At 38.7% G+C, this 23840-nt stretch overlaps 1 long non-coding RNA gene and 1 pseudogene across 1 annotated transcript; both read left to right on the top strand.

The window, feature by feature from the left end:
* The first annotated feature begins 14108 nt into the window (after nucleotides 1-14108).
* On the top strand, nucleotides 14109-16268 carry LOC136244393 (uncharacterized). The gene is made up of 3 exons (XR_010695217.1): nucleotides 14109-14429; nucleotides 15674-15792; nucleotides 16046-16268. It is a non-coding gene; the product is annotated as an uncharacterized lncRNA (long non-coding RNA).
* A 2595-nt stretch (nucleotides 16269-18863) lies between these two features.
* LOC136248009 (uncharacterized) lies at nucleotides 18864-23348 on the top strand (annotated as a pseudogene).
* Nucleotides 23349-23840: the final 492 nt, after the last annotated feature.

The following is a 23840-nucleotide window of genomic DNA, read 5'->3' as shown; positions in this document are numbered from 1 at the left end:
TAGGGAGTTCAGTTACAAAGAAACCACCATGTAGAGAGTTCAGCTGTCTACAAATCACCCTGTATAGAGTTCAGCTAGAAACAAATCATCATGTAGAGAGTTAGTTCAGCTAGAAACAAATCACCCTGAAAATAGTTTAGCTACAAACAATGAGTTTCAACCACAGTTCAGAGTTCAGTTATGTAAGAAGTCACCTTATTAACTACAGTATGTGATAATCATCATTCAATGTTAAATATACAAATATTTCATCAGACAAAAGCTATACACACAATTACTTCCTTTGTTCCACAATTCCTGCAGTAAAGAAAAAAACAAGTTAAAAGGAAGCATCAAAGCCATATGGCCAGCTTTGTGGCTTGCAATTGAAAAAGAAGTGATATCTAAACCAAAACAGCCAAGCTGTAAAAAAAAGTGCGGCCCCCACCCAAAAAGGCCAAGATGAAAAAAGGTGCGAAATCCAAGGTGATGGCCAAGTAATGGCTGTGATGGTAGGTTAATGACCAAAATTTTAATTATGACAATTCAGGTGAATTTGGTGCCGAATCCTAGTGGAGGAGGCAACGCAAATTCACCTGAATTGTCAAAATAAATTTTTTGTCATTAACCTACCATCGCAGCCATTACTTGGCTGCCACCTTGGATTTCACATCTTTTTTCACCTTGGCCTTTTTGGGGACCACACTTTTTTAACAGCTTGGCTGTTTTGGTTTAGATATATATATATCATACAGTACGATAGTACTGTATATTAGGGACATCGAAGGTGTGGGGGCGATCTATGATATAATATAACCCAAAAACCTGACGCGATTTTTCCTCACAACAACATGACAGTATTGGTTGGGTAAAACCAAGCCCAAAAGTGTCTTCAGATCGACCCGAAACGTTTCCGTCGAGTTGTTACAGAATTTAAAAAAAAAAATTAGTCAATGGAATTTTCTACTGCCTGCCTACCTGCCTGACGCCTTCAGTCAAGCGTAGCGGAAAACTGGCTACAGCTACAGCCCTAATTCTTTCGCAGAAACGTTTCTAGATTGCTTAAGAAAAAACCTTTGGTATATTGATAAACATACAATGCTTGCGCTATTGTCTTACCTTTTATCCTTCTTTACCATGGCCATCAGTCAAGGTTCTACTACGGAGTGTTAATAGACTACAGTACGGCTTCCATACCAGTGTATATTGCATCAAACTATTCGAATACTAGGTCCAGTCATGGATTTTTTCTCCTTTCTCCAACTTTTCAAACACACCTTATGTAGCTAAAGTCTTTGAGCAGGCTGTAGGACCAGGTGTCCTACAGACCTTCAGCACTTGTGCTGTGAAGCATTAATAAATAATAATAAACTCGTGCATGGTCGCCGGTTGTACCAAAAACACACGCGTACGTCAGACTCACTGTTGATATCGATCAGAGAGAGCAATTCACGGCGAACTATATAGCAATGTGTAAGTCAATAAATATAGTTTAATTAGTAACAATGTTAAAAACCGAGTCGGGTCATCCAGGTCCTGCTTTACAGATTATTCTGGTCTGACCCTACGTGCTAAATTAAATGTGGATGTGTTACCACACGTCATGGTGTAGCTCTGCTTCTTTCGTGAGCCACGCCCGCTTACGTAAGCCACGTCCATTCATCAGTGTGTAGGTATGCACGAATGCACGAATCCACGCCCACTTACGTAAATTACTGTCTGTAGACATATGGTAGCCATGCCCATGTAGATATGCACGAATCCACGTCCATTATTGTCTGCAGGCTTATGTAGAGCCACGCCCACTGATTAGTTGTTATTATATGAGTCATAATCTAGTATAATAGTGCTGTGAGTAACTCAGCAGATATTTAGTGGTCATGAGCTTGCAAAAAAACTTCACAAACAAGTATAAGAAAAAATAGGGAATTTTAAATTAGATTAGGGACAATGTATAATGCTGCAATAAAAAATACTGAAACAAGTTGGATTGGAGTAGTACGTAATGTCCAAATATTGTAAAACAATAAGAAGTGAGTATCCCTACTGTGTGTATGTGACTGGATTTGCAAAAAGGTATATATATACCTTTTCCACACACAACATTTAACCCATTTTTTTAACTTCGAAGCTTTATAACTTTTTGATCATGCCATATAATTTCCTGAAATAGCCCACAAGTGTAGCTACAGTATCTGGTTGCATTTTGATAATAAAAGAAATGTAAGGAGTCAACTGCTACATCATTTTGTTTGCTGGTATTTAAAATCTGTGGAAAGACACATTTTTGCAAATCTGGTGGATGTGATCGGGCCTACAAATGTGAGGCAACCAGGACATGGACTTGATACATAAAACAGTGCAATCTGTACCATAAAATCTACGGTTAGCAAATCAAATTACAATGTTTAATGCCTGCATTAATTTGACACCTGCATAGAAAAAAAGATAACAAAAATTTTGTTAATGAGCATAGGAATACAGTAATAAGAATTTACAGCAAAACAAACAGCTTAATCCATAGTGGTTAATTAATGCACGTACAGTTGCTCCACATCTTACTAGTCATTGTGAAAAAGGTGGGATATAAGATGGTATTTCCAGTGGCTTATTGAATACAAATAAGCCTTAATATAAACCCTGTATTATACTCATGTTATACTTTAGTATAATGCATACTATACTACTATATATATGGTTTAAGTTTTATCTAAAATAGCTTATATGGAATATAATTCCCACTATACCATCACATATGTGACCTGATCTTGGAAAACCTACCTTTTTGGCACATTGGTCAATTTTCTGTTTTATAGTTTAAATGAGGTACTAGGTGCTCATCTATCTTATGTTAAAATTTCAGCTTGATATCTTGAAGCATTACTGAGATATGGCCAATTTTCTGTCCTGTACATTACAAACTAACTTTTATGATAATGTATTGAATTCTGTGAGTGATTAAGGGTGACAAATGGTGACAAATCACTTTGTTTACCAATGATTCCATTGTTACCATCTAAAATACTTTAAAATACATTTCTGATAGATTAATGAAGTAGTATTGGTACTTTTCTGCCATTAAATGCCATGTATCATTGTCTAAGACTAAGTTTTAGCCATTCCAGCAGCTGAACAAATCACCCAATTTGTAAGTTAATTGTTATCCCACGCATGTGAAATTACTACATGGTCTGATATAATCATCCATATCTCCTAGGAAAAAGAAGCTATGGGTGTGAAACTTCACAGCAAGAAGGTTTAATAGTTGCTTTATCCAAATGTGTAAAAAAATGAATTTAAAAGAAAGTGTTGAAATTTTCATTTGAGTTTTCCCAAAAAGTTTGCTTGTGCCCAAAAGGTAGGTTTTCCAAGATCCAGTCACATATATGGTTTCAGTATGTTTGACATATTAACTAAATCCTTACATGTGATTGCTATAGTATACTAGTTATGTCAAGCTTTTTTGTATTCAATAAGTCACTGGAAATACCGTCTTATATCCCTCTTTTTTCACAGTGAGTATTCTTAAAATTGTTGAATTAAAAATGAAGCTATGCAATAAAAGTAGTGAAACAAGAGATGAATGATGGTATTATAGCATAGCTCGATGGGAAAGTCCCTACTTTGGCACATTAGCTATAATGATTATTTTGTTGAATTCCAAAGTAGGGACTTCCCACCAATTAAGCTATGCTGTAATACCATCATTCATATATTGTTTCACTACTTTTATTGCAAAGATGCCTACTTCATTATTAATTTTATTAATTAACATTTAAAAAAATACTAGTTTGTTTACTTTTTTGTTGGAGCACAGCTATCTAGCTACAGTGTAATTGTGACTGTTCAATTAGAATATCATATACATGACTGTTGTATTTGAGTGACCGTTGTATTAGAGTATCGCGAGTCAGTCAAGGGGAGCTAGACCAATAATGGGTGAGGTCATCTTGTTCACTGTTAAGTAATTATAATATAGCTAGACTGTTAAGAGGTGTGTGTGCATGCATGGTCTTCATACTCTATATCGCTATTAGTCCACCTAGATCTTTATTTAATGGGTGTGGTTGCGAACCTATCGTGGACGGGATCCTTGAATCGTGAAAGTTGCAGATATATGCTGTTATAGTAAAGCCAGTCGAGGAGACTGAAGCGCTTCTGAAATCCAGCTCTGAAATAATTCTGTGGTGTCTAAATATGCAGCTAAAAGAAAGTGTTGATAAAGAAAATTAACGCTCTGATACAATAAGAAGACAATCAATTTGATTGAAGATAAAAGAAAAACAAGGTGCAGAGGGCCTTTACTCATTGGAACCCGAAAAGGCACATTCCACTGGTGAGTTTGTTTTTGTGGCATAAAATAGTGGCTGTGTGCTGCTTCATTTGGTCTATCTGGCCTTGCGACTGTGGTCAGGCCTCGGGTCAGACCCTATAGTCAGTCCGAGTAAAGTTCGAGTTTAGGCGGTCATTTAAAATTCTATATACGGCCACCTGTAAATGTTTTATTATAATTACTGCTGTATTATATATTATATTATGGACTAGTACTATTCCATAAAGGTGATGATTTTCAAAGTTGGGGTCTTGGGCGGCACACGACATTTTTGGTGATCCCTGCTTAAACGGTTAAAGGCGGTACTACCGTACCGTTTGACACCAATAAAAATTATGATACACTAGCAATGTACTTGGCACTACATAGCTAACTGATGTTAACCATTTTATTAAGCATTATACTTACTGACAGTGATTTCAAAGAAACCAACCACAAACTTTTGACAAAAGGATTCACTGTTACTTTCACTTTGATGTGAAATCAGCACTGTGGTTTTCCATTGTATATATACCATGAAAAACCACAATGTTGATTTCATATATACCATGAAAAACCACAGTACTAATTTCAAATCAAAGTGAAAATGAATTCTATAATCACAAGTTTGTATAAACTTGACTGAAATAAACAGTTACATAGCTATACTGTTACTCAACTTTCAAGGTTGTCTCACCAATGCACTAGTTTAATGAAAAGAGAAACTTGAGCCACATAAGTCTTGTTGTGCTGCTCAATATCTAGTGCAAATTGTTACTCAGTGTTTAGTTGGGTAGCAGATAACACTCAGGTTCCAAATATGATTACAAGGTACACACTTGATTTACTTAGCTAGGACTGAAGCGCTTCTGAAATCCAGTTCTGAAATAATTCTGTGGCATCTAAATATGAAGCTGAAAGAAAGTGTTGATAGGGAAAACTAACGTCTCGAAATGATAAAGGGTTTTGCGGAGTTCTAGCACTCGGAAAATTTAGGGCATGCGTATATTCGTCACAATAGCTACGTTAAATAGTCTGAAAGCACGCCTATTTTGTATAATTTGATGTCCTGGATAGCTACCATTATTCAAAACAGTTGTGTGATTACTGAAGTATTAGAAAAGTAAGCAATATTAATGAACAGTAGATTGTTTCCTCGATTGAAGTGCACATGTGCTTAAAATTTAAAGTTGCAAGAACTCCACAAAACCTGACAAGCAGCTTGATTGAAGATAAAAGAAAAGACAAGGTGCAGAGGGCCTACACTCATCAGAACCCCAAAAGGCACATCCCACTTGTGAGTTTGTTTGTGTGGCATAAAATGGTGGCCGTGTGCTGCTTCATTTGGCATCTCTGACTTTGCAACTGTGGTCAGGCCTATATAGTCAGTCTAAAATTTGAGTTTTGGTGGTTATTTAAAGTTCTATATCCGGCCACTTGTAAGTGTTTAAATAATTGCCAAAACTCGTTAGGGATTTCCAACTAAATTACATTATTTAAATTCTTTGATATGGCAAACATCAAGACACACGGTAGTGTGTCGTGCGGCCCAAGAAGCCGGCGCGCAACACCCGTAAGTATATTGACTGGAAGAAAGAAAACGCATTTTTCGCACCTCCGCAGCTCTGTGCTGTCTTGATGAAACAAGACGATTTTTGCTGTGGACACTACCTCCACCTGAAGCACTCCACATTCCAAATTTGAGTGAAATCGCTTCAAGCATTCCCGAGATACACTGTGAAAAAAGAGGGATATAAGATGGTATTTCCAGTGGCTTATTGAATACAAAAAAGCTTGGTATAACCTGTATTCTACTAACAATCCCACATAAGGCTTTAGTTAATGTGTTAAACATACTGAAACCATATATGTGATGGTATAGTGTGGGAATTATATTAGATATAAGCTATCTAATCCAAAACAGCCAAGCTGTAAAAAAAGTGTGCGGCCCTCAGAAAGGCTATGGTGAAAAAAGATGTGAAATCCAAGGTGGCGGCCAAGAAATGGCTGTGATGGTAGGTTAATGGTAAACATTTTAATAATGACAATTCAGGTAAATTTTGTGAAGCAGCACAAATATTCACCTGAATTGTCGTTATTAAAATTTTTACAATTAACCTACCATCACAGCCATTTCTTGGCCGCCACCTTGGATTTCACATCTTTTTTCACCATAGCCTTTCTGAGGGCCGCACACTTTTTTTTACAGCTTGGCTGTTTTGGATTAGATTTCATTTCTTTTTGTATTTGTATACCCAAAATCCGGCCTATGGCCAGCTTTGGGACTTTTTTAACCTATGTTTTTTTTCTTTACTACAGGAAGAAGAAAAGATGAAGTAGATGTACTTTAAATATTTTATCAGTAAATGTACAAATTATATATATAATACATATGTGACCGGGTTTGTGAAAAGGGGCCTTCCACACACATCCAATTTGCCAACTTTGACAATTGATAACTTCAGATTGGAAAGAGCTATTCCCTTGAAATTTGGGCAGTGGTGATTTCTTTGCAGCTGAACTCTCCACATGATGGTTTCTTTGTAGCTGAACTATCTACAAGGTAACTTCTTCTAGCTGATCTCTCTACAGGGTGGTTTCTTTGTAGCTGAACTCTCTAAAAGGTAAATTCTTCTATCTGATCTTTCTACAGGGCAATTTGTTTGTGGCTGTATTTTCTACAGGGTGATTTCTTTGCAGCTGAACTCTCTACATGGTGGTTTCTTTGTAGCTGAACTCTCTACAAAGAAATTTCTTCTAGCTGATCTCTCTACAGGGTGATTTGTTTGTAGCTGAAATCTGTACAGGTAATTTGTTTGCAGCTTAGCTCTTTACAGCATGGTTTCTTTGTAGCTAAACTCTCTACAAGGTAACTTCTTCTAACTGATCTTTCAACAGGGTGATTTGTTTGTAGCTGAACTATCTACAAGGTAATTTCTTCCAGCTGATCTCTCTACAGGGTGATATGTTTGTAGATGAATTCTGTACAGGTGATTTGTTTGCAGCTGAGCTCTTTACAGAATGGTGTCTTTGTAGCTGAACTCTCTACAAGGTAACTTTTCTAGCTGATGTCTCTACAAGGTGGCTAGTTTGTAACTGAACTTTCTACAAGGTGACTTCTTCTAGCTGATCTTTCAATAGGGTGATTTGTTTGTAGCTTCACTCTCTACAAGGTAACTTCTTCTAGCTGATATCTCTACAGGGAGATTTGTTTGTAGCCGAACTCTCTACAGGTGATTTGTTTGAAGCTGAACTTTCTAAATGATGGTTTCTTTGTAGCTGAACTCTCTACAAGTTAACTTCTTCTAGCTGATCTCTCTACAGAGTGATTTGTTTGTAGCTGAATTCTGTACAGGTGATTTGTTTGCAGCTGAGCTCTTTACAGAATGGTTTCTTTGTAGCTGAACTCTCTAAAAGGTAACTTCTTCTAACTGATCTTTCTACAGGGCAATTTGTTTCTGGCAGAATTTTCTACAGGGTGATTTCTTTGCAGCTGAACTCTCTACATGGTGGTTTCTTTGTAGCTGAACTCTCTACAAGGTAATTTCTTCTGGCTGATCTCTCTACAGGGTGATTTGCTTGTAGCTGAACTATCTACAAGGTAATTTCTTCTAGCTGATCTCTCTACAGGGTGATTTGTTCATAGCTGAATTCTGTACAGGTGATTTGTTTGCAGCTGAGCTCTTTACAAAATGGTTTCTTTGTAGCAGAACTCTCTACAAGGTAACTTCTTCTAAATGATTTTTCTACAGGGCAATTTGTTTGTGGTAGAATTTTATATAGGGTGATTTCTTTGCAGCTGAACTCTCTAAATGGTGTTTTCTTTGTAGCTGAACTCTCTACAAGGTAACTTCTTCTAGCTGATCTCTCTACAGGGTGATTTGTTTGTAGCTGAACGATCTACAAGGTAACTTCTTCTAGCTGATCTCTCTACAAGGAGATTTGTTTGTAGCTAAACTCTCTACAGGTGATTTGTTTGAAGCTGAACTCTCTAAATAATGGTTTCTTTGTAGCTGAACTCTCTACAAGTTAACTTCTTCTAGATGATCTCTCTACATGGTGATTTGTTTGTAGCTGAATTCTGTATAGGTGATTTCTTTGCAGCTGAGCTCTTTAAATAATGGTTTCTTTGCAGCTGAACTCTCTCAAGGTAACTTCTTCTAGCTGATGTCTTTACAGGGTCACTAGTTTGTAGCTGAATTCTCTACATGGCGGTTTCTTTGTAACTGAACTCTCTACAAGGTGACCTCTTCTAGCTGATGTCTCTACAAGGTCACTAGTTTGTAGCTGAGCTCTCTACATGGTGGTTTCTTTGTAACTGAACTCTCTACAAGGTGACCTCTTCTAGCTGATCTTTCTACAGGGTGATTTGTTGAAGCTGAACTCTCTATATACAAGGTAACTTCTTCTAGCTGATCTCTCTACAGGGAGATTTGTTTGTAGCTGAACTCTCTACATGATGGTTTCTTTGTAGCTGAACTCTCTACAAGGTAACTTCTTCTATTGATCTCTCCACAGGGCGATTTGTTTGTAGCTGAACTCTCTACATGGTGGTTTATTTGTAGCTGAACTCTACAAGGTGATTTCTTCTAGCTGAACTATCTCTTTCCATAGTTGCATGAACTCCCTACAAGGTAACTTCTTCTAGCTGATCTCTCTACAGGGTGACATGTGTGTAGCTGATCTCTATACAGGTTTCTTGTTTCTAGCTGATCTCTTGAATTCTCTTCATTGTGACTGCTCTAGTAGGATGACTGCTCTATTAGAGTATCTCGATCTCGCACTTGCTGCACCAAGTTGGATTTCGTGTTATAACTCCGTGGCTTTAAGTCTGATTTTTCTACACCATTGAAGAGCCTTTCTAAGATGATAACTCCATCTGTACAACGATTTTCAAAGCATTACCCCAAGCGGTTTATCTGGTAGGCGTGGCAAGCAGTCGTTTTTTAATTAGCTAATCTCGATTGCATAATTGTTACACACTGTTGGTTTTTTCGTTGTATCTTCCTGGTTTTTAGCTCGATTTCTTTCAAACTACAAAAGGTTTGAGGTTCAATAGTTAACCTATTCACCCACCGATTTTCAGCTTCTTCCCATACGCGGTTTACCCTGTAGGCGTGACAACATATTGATGTTATTTTTCGTGAATAATCGCGCATAACTCTTTGCCTGTTTATCATATTCCAGCCAAATTTGGTACCGAGATGCGCCTTTATATCCCCCTTCTGTGTGCCAAATTACAAGGTAATCGGATGTGGCGTTCGCGTTTTATAGCAGTTTTTATAAGTGTGCGACAAGAAAAAGAAAAATAAGAAGAAAAAACGAAGAAACTGCGCCAATTTTTGAAGTCGCATATCTTGGGAACTCGTGAAGCGAATTCGCTCAAATTTGGAATGTGGAGTGCTGCAGTTGGGGGGGCATGTCCACAGCAAACATCGTCTTGTTTCATAAAGGAAGCACAGAGCTACGGAGGTTCGAAAATTGCGTTTTCTTTCTTCCTGTCAATATACTCACGGGTGTTACGCGCCGGCTTCTTGGGCCGCACGACACACTACCGTGTGTCTTGATTTCAAGTATTGTGGTAATTAAACTGAAACCATATATGCAATAGTATAGTATGCATTATACTAAAGTATAAGATGAGTATAATACAGGATTTATATTAAGGCTTATTTGTATTCAATAAGCCACTGGAAATACCATATTATATCCCATCTTTTTCACAGTGATATGCGACTTCAAAAATTGGCTTGGTTTTTTCGTTTTTCTCTTATTTTTCTTCCTCTTTTCGCACACTTACAAAAACTGCTATAAAACGCGAACGCAATATCCGATTGCCTTGAAATTTGGCACACTGAAGGGGGTATAAAGGCGCATCTCTGTACGAACTTTGGCTAGAATACGATAAACAGGAAAAGAGTTATGAGCGATTATTCACGAAAAATAACACCAATATGTTGTCACGCCTACAGGGTAAACCGCGTATGGGAAGAAGCTGCAAATCGGTGGGTTAATAGGTTAACTATTGGACCTCAAACCTTTTGTGGTTTGAAAGAAATCGAGCTAAAAACCAGGAAGATACAACGAAAAAACCAACAGTGTGTAACAATTACGCAATCAAGATTAGCTAATAAAAAACTACTACTTGCCATGCCTACCAGATAAACCGCTTGGGGTAATGCTTTGAAAATCGCTGTATAGATGGAGTAATCATCTTAGAAAGGCTCTTCAATGGTGTAGAAGAATCAGACTTAAAACCACGGAGTTATAACACGAAATCCAACTTGGTGCAGCAAGTGCGAGATCGAGATACTCTAATAGAGCAGTCATCCTAATAGAGCAGTCATCCTAATAGAGCAGTCATCCTGAAGAGAATTCAAAAGATCAGCTAGAAACAAGTAACCTGTATAGAGATCAGCTACAAACAAGTCACCCTGTAGAGAGTTCAGCTACAAATAATTCACCCTGTAGAGAGTTCAGCTAGAAGAAGTTACATTGTATAGAGTTCAGCTACAAAGAAACTACCATGTAGAGAGTTCAGCTACAAACAAATTTCCTTGTAGAGAGTTCAGCTACAAAGAAACCATCATGTAGAGAATTCAGCTGCAAAAAAATAAGCTGTAGAGAGTTCAGCTACAAGCAAATCTCCCTGTAGAGAGATCAGCTAGAAGAAGTTTCCTTGTAGAGAGTTCAGCTACAAACAAATCACCCTCTAAAAAAATCAGCTAGAAGAAGTCACTTTGTAGAGAGTTCAGTTACAAAGAAACCATCATGTAGAGAGTTCAGTTACAAACTAGTGACCGTGTAGAGACATCAGCTAAAAGAAGTTACCTTATGGAGAGTTCAGCTACAGAGAAACCATCATGTAGAGAGTTCAGCTGCTAACAAATCACCTGTAGAGAGTTCAGCTATAAACAAATCTCCCTGTACAGAGATCAGCTAGAAGAAGTTTCCTTGTAGAGAGTTCAGCTACAAACAAATCACCCTCTAGAAAGATAGAGGTACCTTTCCATCATCCTATTATATATACAAAGCATAAAACTTTAGCACTTGGCGCGCTGCGCGCGCCAAGTGCTAAAGTTTTATGCTTTGTAGTTGCTTTGTAGTTGCCTTTGCAGTTTTAGAAAATTAGATTTCACCAAATCCAATTATCCAAAGTTTAACTGTAAGCTTCACCATTTACCATGACTGGTTTTCTAAGCTTTAGAGGTCACCCAGTGTTAATTGATCTATATTAACTGAAGCCATTAATCATTACACAGGATTCTCTAAAACATAATGATATTCCTCCACCCAAGAAACAAATTGAAGACATCTTGTAATTCTTTGTGAGGCTTCCCTTGTAGCTAGCTATATGTGACCGGCTCTGTGAAAATGGGCCATATAGCCTCTCTGAATTCCCAACTTTGACTAACCATAACATTTCCTGCTTTCAATGTATTCTCCCCACAACGCAGTGGTGTGTTAGGACTACACCATGGCCACATTTCACGGTGGCACCATTTCAGTTATGGGTTTCCAAATTCGTGCTATTGATAAGGCTACATGGACCATTTTCTCAGATAAGGGGTCACATATATGCTACTCAGCATAACAACTTTATGCACAAGGTGGGGAGTCACCTTGCATGCATAGGATCTAATCCATAAATCATACATGGCATGAAATACTCCACTATTACTTTACTGCAATGATGCCTTGCTACAATAATTAAGTTGCAGATTATCAGGTGAAGTAAGTTGTTACAATTTATGACCTGATCGATACCATTTAAGGCAACTGTTGACCTGTTGCAAATAACTGTAATCACATTATACAGTGAAACTTACACACTGGCACCTTGAATTGAACTTTCCCTGATTCCAATTTACAATACAAGTGTAGCTATGTGGTATAAAAAAAGTGTTTGGCCATTTGTAAATCATCAGGTACGGCTACACTCTAGTATTAGTGTGGTTTAAGTACTCACAGTTTGGCCACACCTCTACCACTGCCTGAGTACCCCAGACTGACGACAGACTAGTATTTGTGTTGCTTAAGTACTCACAGTTTAGCCATACACTAACCACTGACCGAGTTCCCCACGTTGGCAAGAGACCAGCATAGCTAAAGTATAGAGTATACTTGATGGATGTATTATAGACTGCGTACAATATACATAAGCACTGCAAGCAACAAGCATACCTTCTTCTCCGTATAGCAGTGACCACTTCAAAGTGATTTCTTTTTCATAATAAATATTCATAGAGTTGTGACTCACATCCTATGGAATTATGTGGTCAATACTACCAGGAAACACATCCAGCCCAAAATCACCAACCAATAACAGAAAGATTTGGACACATAGTAGTAGCACGTACATTTGTAGAATGCCCACTTGCACTCTTTCAGTTTTCATGCAGCCCCACTCTCAACTAAAGTTATTATGTACGCATTGTACAGTCTGAGTGCATTGGGGGCTGACGTTGGAGATGCTGTATGCATTAACGTCTTGTGGTGGTAGCTAACAATTGTTCTTTTAACGAACCAACCCCAGCATTGAAATCTGTATTCCTACCTAGAATAGTGCTTAAATGTGTGTGTGCTCTGCTGATTATGCTCTTGTAAAGTGAATGACACTGTAATAGAAGTCAACTCTCCTAATAGAACATGGATTTTTAATTTGTGACTCCACTCTTTGAGCTGCTCCACCATGTTGATGTGTACTACAGCATGTACCCAATTGAGGCCACAACATGCCCACTAGCTACAATCAAAAAATAAATGTTTAAGGTGACAATGTAATTACCTTTTGATTTTAAACACGCAAAAGTGCTTTTGTTGCCTCACATATTGTTTCTCCTTATGCACATTTGTTCATTATTTGCCTTCAAATAGCTTGCCGCTAAATGTGTATTGAGCGGAGGGTCAGTGATCAAGGTTGCCACACTGTACAGACTGCGTATAGTACCAAGACATGCCTATTGGAAGATTGAATCTGTGTCAGAGGCATGTAGCTAGACCTATACATCAAGCATGAATATTAGATTGATATACTAGAAATAAATTTCACTCTAATAGAGCATTCAAGACAAACCAAATAATATACACTCCATGAACAAGTAATATAGCTGTAGTACACAGCCAACACAGCTTGAACAGTCATAATGGATAATGGTAATTACCAGACTGCCTGCACTCCACATTTGGAGTGGCCTAATTTAGTAATCACATATTCCATATTAGTCGATAAAGTTACCTGCACTGTAACCTGCATGGTTTGCATGAACCAGTGGTGTGTGCAGTGCATTACTCTGCAGCTGCTATATTAACATACGTACTAAGGCCTTGCTGTATATATGCATAGACAGAGACATGATTTTCCAGCCTTTTAAAGTTTATATCTTTCCGACACATTATGAACTAAAAATTTGGCAGCATCAAAGTTTCTAGTAGCAACATGCACATAGTATTCAAATGGACAAGTACAGTCGATAGTCTTATCCATAGGATTTTATGCACCTAACATGTCCTATATTTGAATGCACTGGAGCTGCCACTATATATATATATATATATATATATATATACCACCACAAGGCTTGCGTTCCTCTCTATAGAATAATCAAGATAGAAAATTATACTATAGTTTTCAGTACTAGTACTGCTTGCTGTAATTCATTCACTTCTGTCATACCATAAATGATGCGTTGGCTACTGATGGCAGCGGAGTTACCACAAATGTTTGGAGCAAGTATTTCCGTGGATCAACAAATTTCAGTATTTTCGAGATATTATTTTCAACAGGAAAATGTAAATGCTGTTTATAGCGCTCTCTTTTCTCATCACACCATCATAAAGTACAAAACAAAAGGAATAAAAAATATCACGGGTCCCTGTCAAGGCCTTTATTGATGTTTAAATTTAATAAACTTGTCTGCTAAAAATCTGAATCATCTGAGAAGAAGTACCCCTCCTATCAAATGTTGTTTATAGAATGATCATTTCATGTACAGATTATTATCTATTTTGCTATGTGTGTTGCCAGGAGACGGTGAAGAGCGCAGCTTGTACTGTATACTGGTTATGATACTTTTCCTAGTCATCGGTACCAACTGAGCTTAGAAGTAGCTAGGACAACATTCTGGTGAATTGCACAGTAAGATACTGTACATTTGTTTGTTTGTTTACCAGTATTGAATTATTGTTATCTGCCTGTAGATGTTAATTCATGACAATATACTTTACTTGTTAGCAGCAGCATGCGGAATCCATTTCATCAGTATAACCAGCAAACCTAGCTAACCAAGCAAGCATAGCAACCAACTAACTTGGTTAGCAAGCATAGCTAACCAGCAAACCTTTCAAAGATCAAGATACTCTAATAGAACAGTCAATGAAATCAAAATCCTCTAATAAAACAGTCACCACACAGATTATTTTGGGATGATTACAAAATCTATCTGATAATCAGTTTTGTGAGGTTAATTTTCAACTCAGTACACACATTTTGAAATTTCAAGAATTGTAAATTAACAACCTTGTCAACATTTTGGACCGTGACTGGTCACTGCACTCCATGGCCAGATGTGTCTGCACCTCTGGAAATCCCCTTTCAAAAATCCTAGATCCGCCCCTGGGTTGTTGCCTTCTTTACTTTACAATAATCAAATTTGTTATGACACCCTATTATGTGGCCATCATGGCCTTTGTCCGTGGCTTCTCCGGGGTACACCCAAGACACTAATCACCCTAGATATGCAAGTGTAGATGTATGCAACCACAACAAGGCGAGTAAATACCTCTTCGCTTGCAGGCATGATGAAGCAGTTTCATTGTTATTGTGCTGCATTGCATACAATTTACAATAACCAAAAATGAATGATATACATAAAAGATGGATAAAATCTATGCTATTGTTAAGTTGTTGCAGCTAACACCAGCCCTGCAGATTATACACAGAGAATAGCATATACCAGGTACCCATCACCACAGTTGGGTTGGTAGACTACCATCTAATACTTAGCTGCAGCACTTACAGTACAAGGCAGCAGATATTTCCACTCATCATTTTCTGATGGCCAATGCATGTCTTTAATTAGTGTCATGTTTGTTTACTGTATAACGTATTGTTAATTATCTTTTTGCAACTGATAATTAATGGTAAGAATAATTTTACGGCATGCATTGTACATTGCACTGTTTTAAGTAATCCTGACCCAACCACTCCAGACCACTTACTATGTGGTAGGAAGATAGTTTGTGTACCGTACCACATGACCCCACAGTATAATCAGTGTTATCCTGACTTTACATGGGTGTACCTGTAACCTTCTTTCCATTGGTTATTGGTGTGTTAATTAGTAAAATGTGTTGATACACTTGTATATTTTTGCTATCTAGTATAGTGACAGGACAGAGATGTCATTGAGTCATTGAAGCCAGTCATCTTTCAATGATAATCTACTTTTGTATTGTCGTCTGATCATACAACTGACAATACACTTTAGTCGAACAAGAAGGCAAGCACTACAGATTACATACACACACGCATGCACACGCCAACCCTCTCTCCCCTCCTGCACATACACGCACTCCTCCACCCACACACACACACACACACACACACACACACACACACACACACACACACACACACACACACACACACACACACACTACACATACTTACGGAGTTTACATACGTGACTAGTACAAGCCATGCTTTACCTAATCATTTTGTGCTGCTTACATTAAGCTGTGTTTGTTTTATAGTGTTGGATGGACCTATCAAGCATCCAGGCTGTGTTGCAGATTATGACTATAAATTATTATTGTAACTTTCTATTGCATGCATGGTATGCATATATACATTATTTTGTATTACTACAATTTTTTATTTTACATCATCATTGAAATAATGAATATGTACGAAATCAAATAGTTACTGATGTCTGTGATCCTTTGTGCTATCTATATTGTAACTTAATAATATATCACAGTGATAGCACATGTTCAATAGATAAAATAAATCAAATAAAGTAAAAACATTAACAAGTTTCATGCTATTTGTGTTTTTAGCTGCATTGTTAAATCAATAAAACACAAAAGTCCATCACGGAAATTGGCTTTATTGCCATTCACTAAACTATGAAATATAGTTTCAAAGCTTGGCCACTGTTCCTTAAATCTCTCCATCCTAATACTCTTCAAATCCTCCCTTTGTTCCAGGGGATCTTGTCCGAAGTTACTGAATACTGTCAATCGGCCTCCGTTTTCTTCATACAGTCTGCCAGCTTCATCAGCCTCTGGGACAAGGTGGTGGTCTATGGACTTTGTTTGGTTATTTTCCACCATCAAAATGTTTGGAATCCCTCTCCCTGTACAAAAGAAATGATGACAACTCATGTGATGTAGTTACATATAGCAATGTGCAAAGGTGTTGTGCACATAATGCATGACTAGTCATTTACTTCTGATCCTATGCTCGTTCCAGCCAGCCACAAATGTTTCTGTCCCTACTTGGCTAACTTGGATGCCGTACCAGGACACGCAAAATTTGACACCACCATCTTCCATGTTGATCTCTTGATTTTCTACCATTTCTATTAATACACTCTTAATAGGAAAGTTTATCCTTCCGTTTATCTCGACCCACATCCTTTCCACCACATGGTTCTGTTATTATGAAAATGAACACATCATCAATGCTAACAAACAGTTATGAAATCAGAGTTTACAGTAATACACTGACAATGTTCAGCCAACTTGTATCATTGCTCCAAAATTAAAAAATGTATAGGATGGTATAACTATTTCCCTGTGATTGTAATCTTATAATGGCTACAAAACTTAGGTGTTTGAATGGATGTTTTTAAGTCTATTTATTCTACTATCATGTGCAGTGAAGGTTAAGGTAATATTGAAATCACACCATGAAATCTCACTTGGGTTGAAGTAGTTTGCAAATAGGGTGACGCATGAGGATTCCTTCTGTGTTCTGTCAGGTATTCCTGCATATACAGCATAAGATACCATTCTTTCCCCTGGTCAACACGGAGTTGATCCCACATTCCATACTGGCATATGGTCTGTCTGGATAATAATAAATTCACACTTGAACATGTTATTTCATGTGTATGTATATCGTGAGTTGGTAGTATGCACATTAGTATTTAGCTATGTCTAATAATTATAATACCTGTACACTGTCTCGTATACAATGTAGTTGTTTTTAATGGGCATTGTACTAAATGCAACAATTTTCCTGCTGAATCCGTCCACTGCACATACATGAGTTATTCCAAACATAACATTTTTTTCATTCTGGTCAATGTGCAATTTTTGACCAAAATAATCTGCCCTGTATATGCCAGGGTTTGTGAGCCGAGCAACTGATCCTCTTCTGGCTTGGGAATATTCAGGTGAGACGATCCTTAAAGAGTCACCTACTCTCCTCTCTCCGACTTTGATACCTTTGGATGCCAACACTCCAGTCAGTGTCCGACGTCCGTACACGGCGCCCACCTGGTATTACACACAATTGGTACTGAAATGTCAAAATGCTTCATGTATTCAAGTATTTTATTATTGCTCTGTTTGAAATTTTATATTCATCTATATTCATCACAGTGGCCCTAGCCGTCCATATACAATAGGCACGTTATCTGTACACCCTACACTTTGTGTATTAGCTAATAGCCCAGTACCTAGTCTAGTCATAGTAAAGAGTTATGATTTTTATTTGATTCTATTTAATGTTTTCTTCTGCCAAGGTTGGACACTGGATGTCAAAATGGGCATGATAGAAATATCCAACATATACATTACCCTATCTGACAAAATCAGTGTTATGGCCAGTAAAATTGTTTTTGATGGAGTTTAATAATTTTTGTGTGATTGAACTACAGTGTGGTACTCAAAATGATTAATAAAACAATAATTTCTTGTAATTATCCTATATCATTAATTATCCTATATCATTAAGATGTACGCCAGCATGTGAATTCTTGATTTATATGACTGGTATTGTCAGATAGGGTCACATGTTACCGCTGATCATGACCTCGTTGACAGTTGTAGTCACAACTTCATCCAGTTCAGTTGAAGTGAGCCTGCTGGTTTTATGAATGTCTCTTTCGCGACAAAATCTGCAGAACAAATAACCAACTTTACAGTGTTATAAGCTGTAATTTATGATTATATACTGGGTCGAGACAGCATAGCTGATACTTGACCCAGGTAATTACAAACAAAAGAAAACATGTATGAAGTCTGTGCAAAGTTGTTTGTGCTGACCATTTTGTAACTATGTACGAAAGATAGCAGCTAGCTACTCGGTCTTGTGTCTATGCCCCTGTTGACCGAGTTGTATTTATTTCTGTCTTAATAGTGGGACTTTCATCATCTGATCTTCATTAGACTAGCTACCACTTAAAATGATTAATAAAAATAAATTCCTTGTAATGGCTATCTCAGTACTGGTTGCTATCCAGTGTGCTGCTGCGGCCACACGCGAGCCGGTCATAGTGACTACCCCTAGCTAGGTGTGTCATCAATAGCTACGTGCCAGTACCGTCTTAAGCAACCCTTTTCAGGCTTGGCAGTGGCTTCCTTGTTCCGTGGCATGGGTTTTTAAGGTTAACTGCTGTCATTTTCTGTACTGTGGTTCTTGTGACTACTTTTCAGATAGTCACCGGAGCGTTAATTAGGGATGAGTCACTCTAAGCGACGAAAGGCTGCTAGTTCTACTGCTTCAGCTGCTGAGGCTTTGACGGATGCTTCTGTTGTACTGTGGTGTTCATGCCAGCAGCCTGAAGCGGGCAGATTTATGATTTGTTGTGATGTTCAAGGACCAGGCTGTAAGATTTGGTATCATGGTGATTGTGTTGGTATAAGCAAATATCGTGGAAAGCGAATGGAACGTGATGATATTGACTTTGTTTGTCCTGTTTGTTCTGTTCATGATTCAACTGAGAAGACCATCAACTCTACTACAATGCTGGGAGCTGATCCTACGCAAGTGAACACAGTGGGTCTTGCATATGCAGCAAGTCCATCTACTGCTTCTGTTTCCAATCTTAATAATTCAACTACTTTACATGTGGGTATTCCAGAGTTACCATCATTCATCGGACTATCTCCTCCTTCCTTTTTGTGGAATGACACCATTGAAGGTTCTGATTTTGTAGATCGAGTTACTGCTGCTTATGATGAAGTTGTTCATTGGAAAAGAAACTTGTTTGTTGTCCCATTTGGGAAAGTTGGTAAAGAGTTTGTGCTGGAATTGTCACGCCTGTTTCGTTCTTATGGGGAGAAGACATCCCTGGAGTGTATTGCACTCAAAGCAGCAATGCTTTTTTGTACCTTGTTACTTCAGAAGCCCCATCGCACGGCTTCTTCCAGGGACTTTATAAACTGTTTACAACATCGTCTGCTTCTGTGGAAACAAGGAAATATTGATGAATTATTGTGCGAGTGCCGAACTGTTCAGCATCGTTTAATGGCTACTTTGTCGAATGTTGATCGCAGTGAACGTTTAACTCGTCTGTTTGTGTCCCACATGCTTCGTGGGAATGTTCGTGCTGCTCTGGCTTTATTGGATACCATGGACCATCCTGGAGCGCCTTTGCGCCTGAGCGATCCTGCATCTCCTGACACACCATCTTGGACTGTTTTTTTCTTCTTTTTTTACTTTTCATTAATGACATTTCCTCTGTTATATCTCACAGCAAAGTCAAACTATTTGCTGATGATGTCACGATCTACAAGGAAATCTCATCACCTGATGATGTTAAATTGTTGCAGTTTGATCTCTCAAGTATAGCTCAGTGGGCGAAAAAGTGGCTCTTGCGTCTCAATCCAATTAAATGTGATAGCATAGTGATTTCCAACAAGCGTTTCCCAATTTTACCTTCATACCATCTAGATTCTTCTGTTATTCTACACCATCCTGTAATTCGATACCTAGGCATTATAGTTGACACAAAGCTGAACTGGAATGAACACTGTAAATATGTTTCAGCTAAAGCTACTAAAGCACTCAATTTTCTTCGCCACTGCCTGTTCAATGCTCCTTCATCCATTAAATCTACTGCTTACAAATGCATTGTCCGCCCCGTTATGGAATATGCCAGTCCAGTTTGGCATCCTCATACTGCTAAAAACATCAATGCTCTGGAATCTGTTCAGCGTAGAGCTGCCCGTTGGGCTTCCAATAGTAGGTGGATTCCTTCATCTCACTGTTGGAGTAAGTCTTCTGACGAATGCATCCAAGCATTAAAGTGGCCTACCATTCAACAGCGTCACAACTACTTTACTATTTGTTGCATTCATGATAGTCTCTACCACAGGAATTCCTTACCATTTAGTGAACATTTTCAGTTGTCCCAAGCTCCCACAAGGTGTCACCCTCTATCTCTCCGGCCTGTGACATCGTCTATCAATTCGTTTCGTTACTCTTTCTTTGTGAACAGCCCATTTCTGTGGAATACCATACCCCATACCATCCTGCGAATTAAACAGCCACCCTTGTTCCGTTTAGCCCTCCGTCGTTTTCTTTTTTGAATCTTCTGTATACTTAATGTTCTTGTTTTGTTAGTATTTATTTTTGTTCTTGTAGTAGTTTTGTTTTACAGGTGTATTTGCTTATGTCATTGTTTTCGTAATTTCTGGTGTGTATGTGCTTTTTGTGGGAAGTACGCCTACAGGCTTGTCCTTTTGTACAACCCGGTCTTTTGACAAAATTGATAATAACAATAACAATGAACTTAAAGCCAAGCATCCTTGTAGCCAACCTATCTGTGAGGAAGCACTGCTCTCCCCATCTGCAGCCACTTCCTCTTTTCATCCAGTTGTGTTTGATACTTTGAATGGTGTGTCCATTCGTTGTGCTGCTCTCCGTACCAAGGGTGCAGCAGGTCCATCAGGTGTGGATGCCTTTTGTTGGCGTTGACTGTGCACTTCTTTTCGACAAGCTTCAGATGATTTGTGTGCTAGTCTTGCCCTGGTTGCCAGACGTCTATGTACTGATATGGTGGATCCTGTTGGCCTTACTGCCTTTGTTGCGTGTCGACTTATTGCTCTTGATAAATGTCCAGGTGTGAGGCCAATTGGTGTAGGTGAGGTCGTTAGAAGAATTATTGGCAAGGCTGTTTTGGCTACTGTTAAAATGGACATACTTGAAGCAGTTGGCCCTCTTCAACTCTGTGCTGGTCAGGATGCAGGCTGTGAAGCTGCAATACATGCAATGCGTTCTTTGTTTGCTGAGGAGAATACAGAGGCCGTATTGCTAGTTGATGCAAGTAACGCTTTTAATAGTTTAAACCGTCAAGTTGCCCTCCGTAACATATCTATACTGTGTCCATCCTTAGCTGTTATATTAATTAACACCTATAGGGCTGAAGTTCCTCTGTTTATTGATGGTAAACATTTATTTTCTTCTGAGGGCACAACACAAGGCGATCCATTAGCAATGGCAATGTACGCCATTAGTGTTGTCCCTTTAATTGATGCAATACGTGATTGTGAAATAAGACAGGCCTGGTTTGCTGATGATGCTACTGCTGCTGGCTCTTTGACTGGGTTGCGCAAGTGGTGGTCTGCCCTTGTGTCTCTGGGTCCTGCATTTGGCTACAATGTAAAACCATCTAAATCATGGCTGATTGTGAAAGCAGAACATCTAGATTTAGCTAAGAATCTTTTTGATGGATGTGGTGTGGGTATCACAGTGGAGGGTAAGCGTCACCTTGGCGCTGCTATAGGATCTCCTACCTTTGTCCGGCATTATGTGAATGAGAAGGTTGAGTATTGGGTGTCTTGTGTGCGGAAGTTAAGTGTGATTGCAAAGGCTCACCCTCATGCTGCTTATTGTGCTTTCACGCATGGTCTTATTAGTAAGTGGACATATTTTTTACGAACGCTGCCCAGAATTTCTGACTATCTTCAACCTCTTGAAACAACTATTTCTACAGAATTTATTCCTGCTGTTACTGGAAAATTTGTCAGTGATTTAGAGCGAGAATTGTTTTCTCTTCCAGCACGAATGGGAGGCCTGGGTCTGTGTAACCCTTCTGCTAATGCTAACTTTGAATTTGATTCTTCCATTCAAGTTACCTCATCTTTAACCAAGGAGATCATTGAACAACAGACTTGCTTTAGGATGTCAGTGGTTAGTGCCCAGCGTCAAGCTAAGGCTGATGTTATAGCTTTGAGACATCGGCAGCTGGTTTGTAAGCAATCGAAACTCACACCACAGTTGCCAGTTAGTTTACGTCGTATTGTTTCTTTATCTAGTGAGAAAGGTGCCTCATCATGGTTATCAGTGCTTCCTATTGAAGAACATGGTTTTGCACTCCATAAAGGTGCATTTAGGGATGCACTGTGTCTACGATATGGTTGGTTGCCCAATGGTCTACCTGCTAAGTGTGTCTGTGGTCATGGCTTTACTGTTGATCATGCAATGAATTGTGCTACAGGTGGTTTCCCTACTCTACGTCATAATGAACTTAGGGATTTCACTGCTGCTGCTTTGTCTGAAGTATGTCATGATGTGGCCATTGAACCAGTGCTGCAACCCCTGTCTGGTGAGTCCTTTCACTATGCCACAGCTAATGTGGAGGATGAGGCACGTTTAGATGTAAGTGCACATGGTTTTTGGGGAAGTCGTCATCAGAAGGCTTTCTTTGATGTTAGAATTTTCAATCCAACTGCTCCCAGTTATCGAAACACAGCGGTTTCTTCCTTGTACAGAAGGTTTGAAAGAGATAAACAAAGGATGTATGAACAGAGAATAAGAGATGTTGAAATGGGCTCATTCACTCCATTGGTTTTCTCCACGTTTGGAGGGATGGGTAGTGCGGCTACAGTTGCTTATAAACGTCTAGCTTCTATGCTATCTACTCAACGGGGCCAATCTTACAGCAGTGTTGTGTCATGGATTAGATGTTCCACCAGCTTCTCTTTGCTCAGGTCAGCAGTGACCTGCTTGCGTGGAGCAAGGTCACACCGTGGCAGCCCTGTGACCATTGGAGCACTTGACCTAGCTATTTCGGAAGGCCAAGTGTTGCCATCTCATTGATTTTTTTGAGTTTACAGTTTTTTTTGTCCAGCACTTTTACCATCTGGTGCTGGGGGTGGTGGCAAGGGGTGCAGGCACCCCGGAAAAAAAAACAAAAAAACTATAGCATGCTTGTATGTACTGGTTTAATTGTACCTCAGATCATGCCTGTACCAGTGCTCGCCATAGTAACATGCAGTGGCTAAGTAGCTACATACCTGTCCAAAGAGGCCACGGTCAGCCCTCTCTTGCCAGGAAACTTGTACTGCAAGTGCAGACTAAGTCTTTTGTGCGTCCATCGTTCTTTTTCGATCTTCTCTCTGATGAATTCTTCATGCTCATCCAACAAATCCTTCCCTGACATCCTTAATCAGAAGGGTATTAATATAAAAGCTCTGTACATGAGTTTATATGTATATCTACGTATTTGTATATCTACGTATATCCTCGTATATCTGCTTAGCTCTATATATGTAATCCTAATAGAGCATTCACCATTCACTGCAGTCAGTC

Source organism: Dysidea avara, chromosome 2, assembly GCF_963678975.1.
Source record: "Dysidea avara chromosome 2, odDysAvar1.4, whole genome shotgun sequence".
Taxonomy (NCBI): Eukaryota; Metazoa; Porifera; class Demospongiae; order Dictyoceratida; family Dysideidae; genus Dysidea; species Dysidea avara.
Note: the sequence above shows the minus strand (reverse complement) of the source record. Positions and strands in the feature narration are given on the sequence as shown.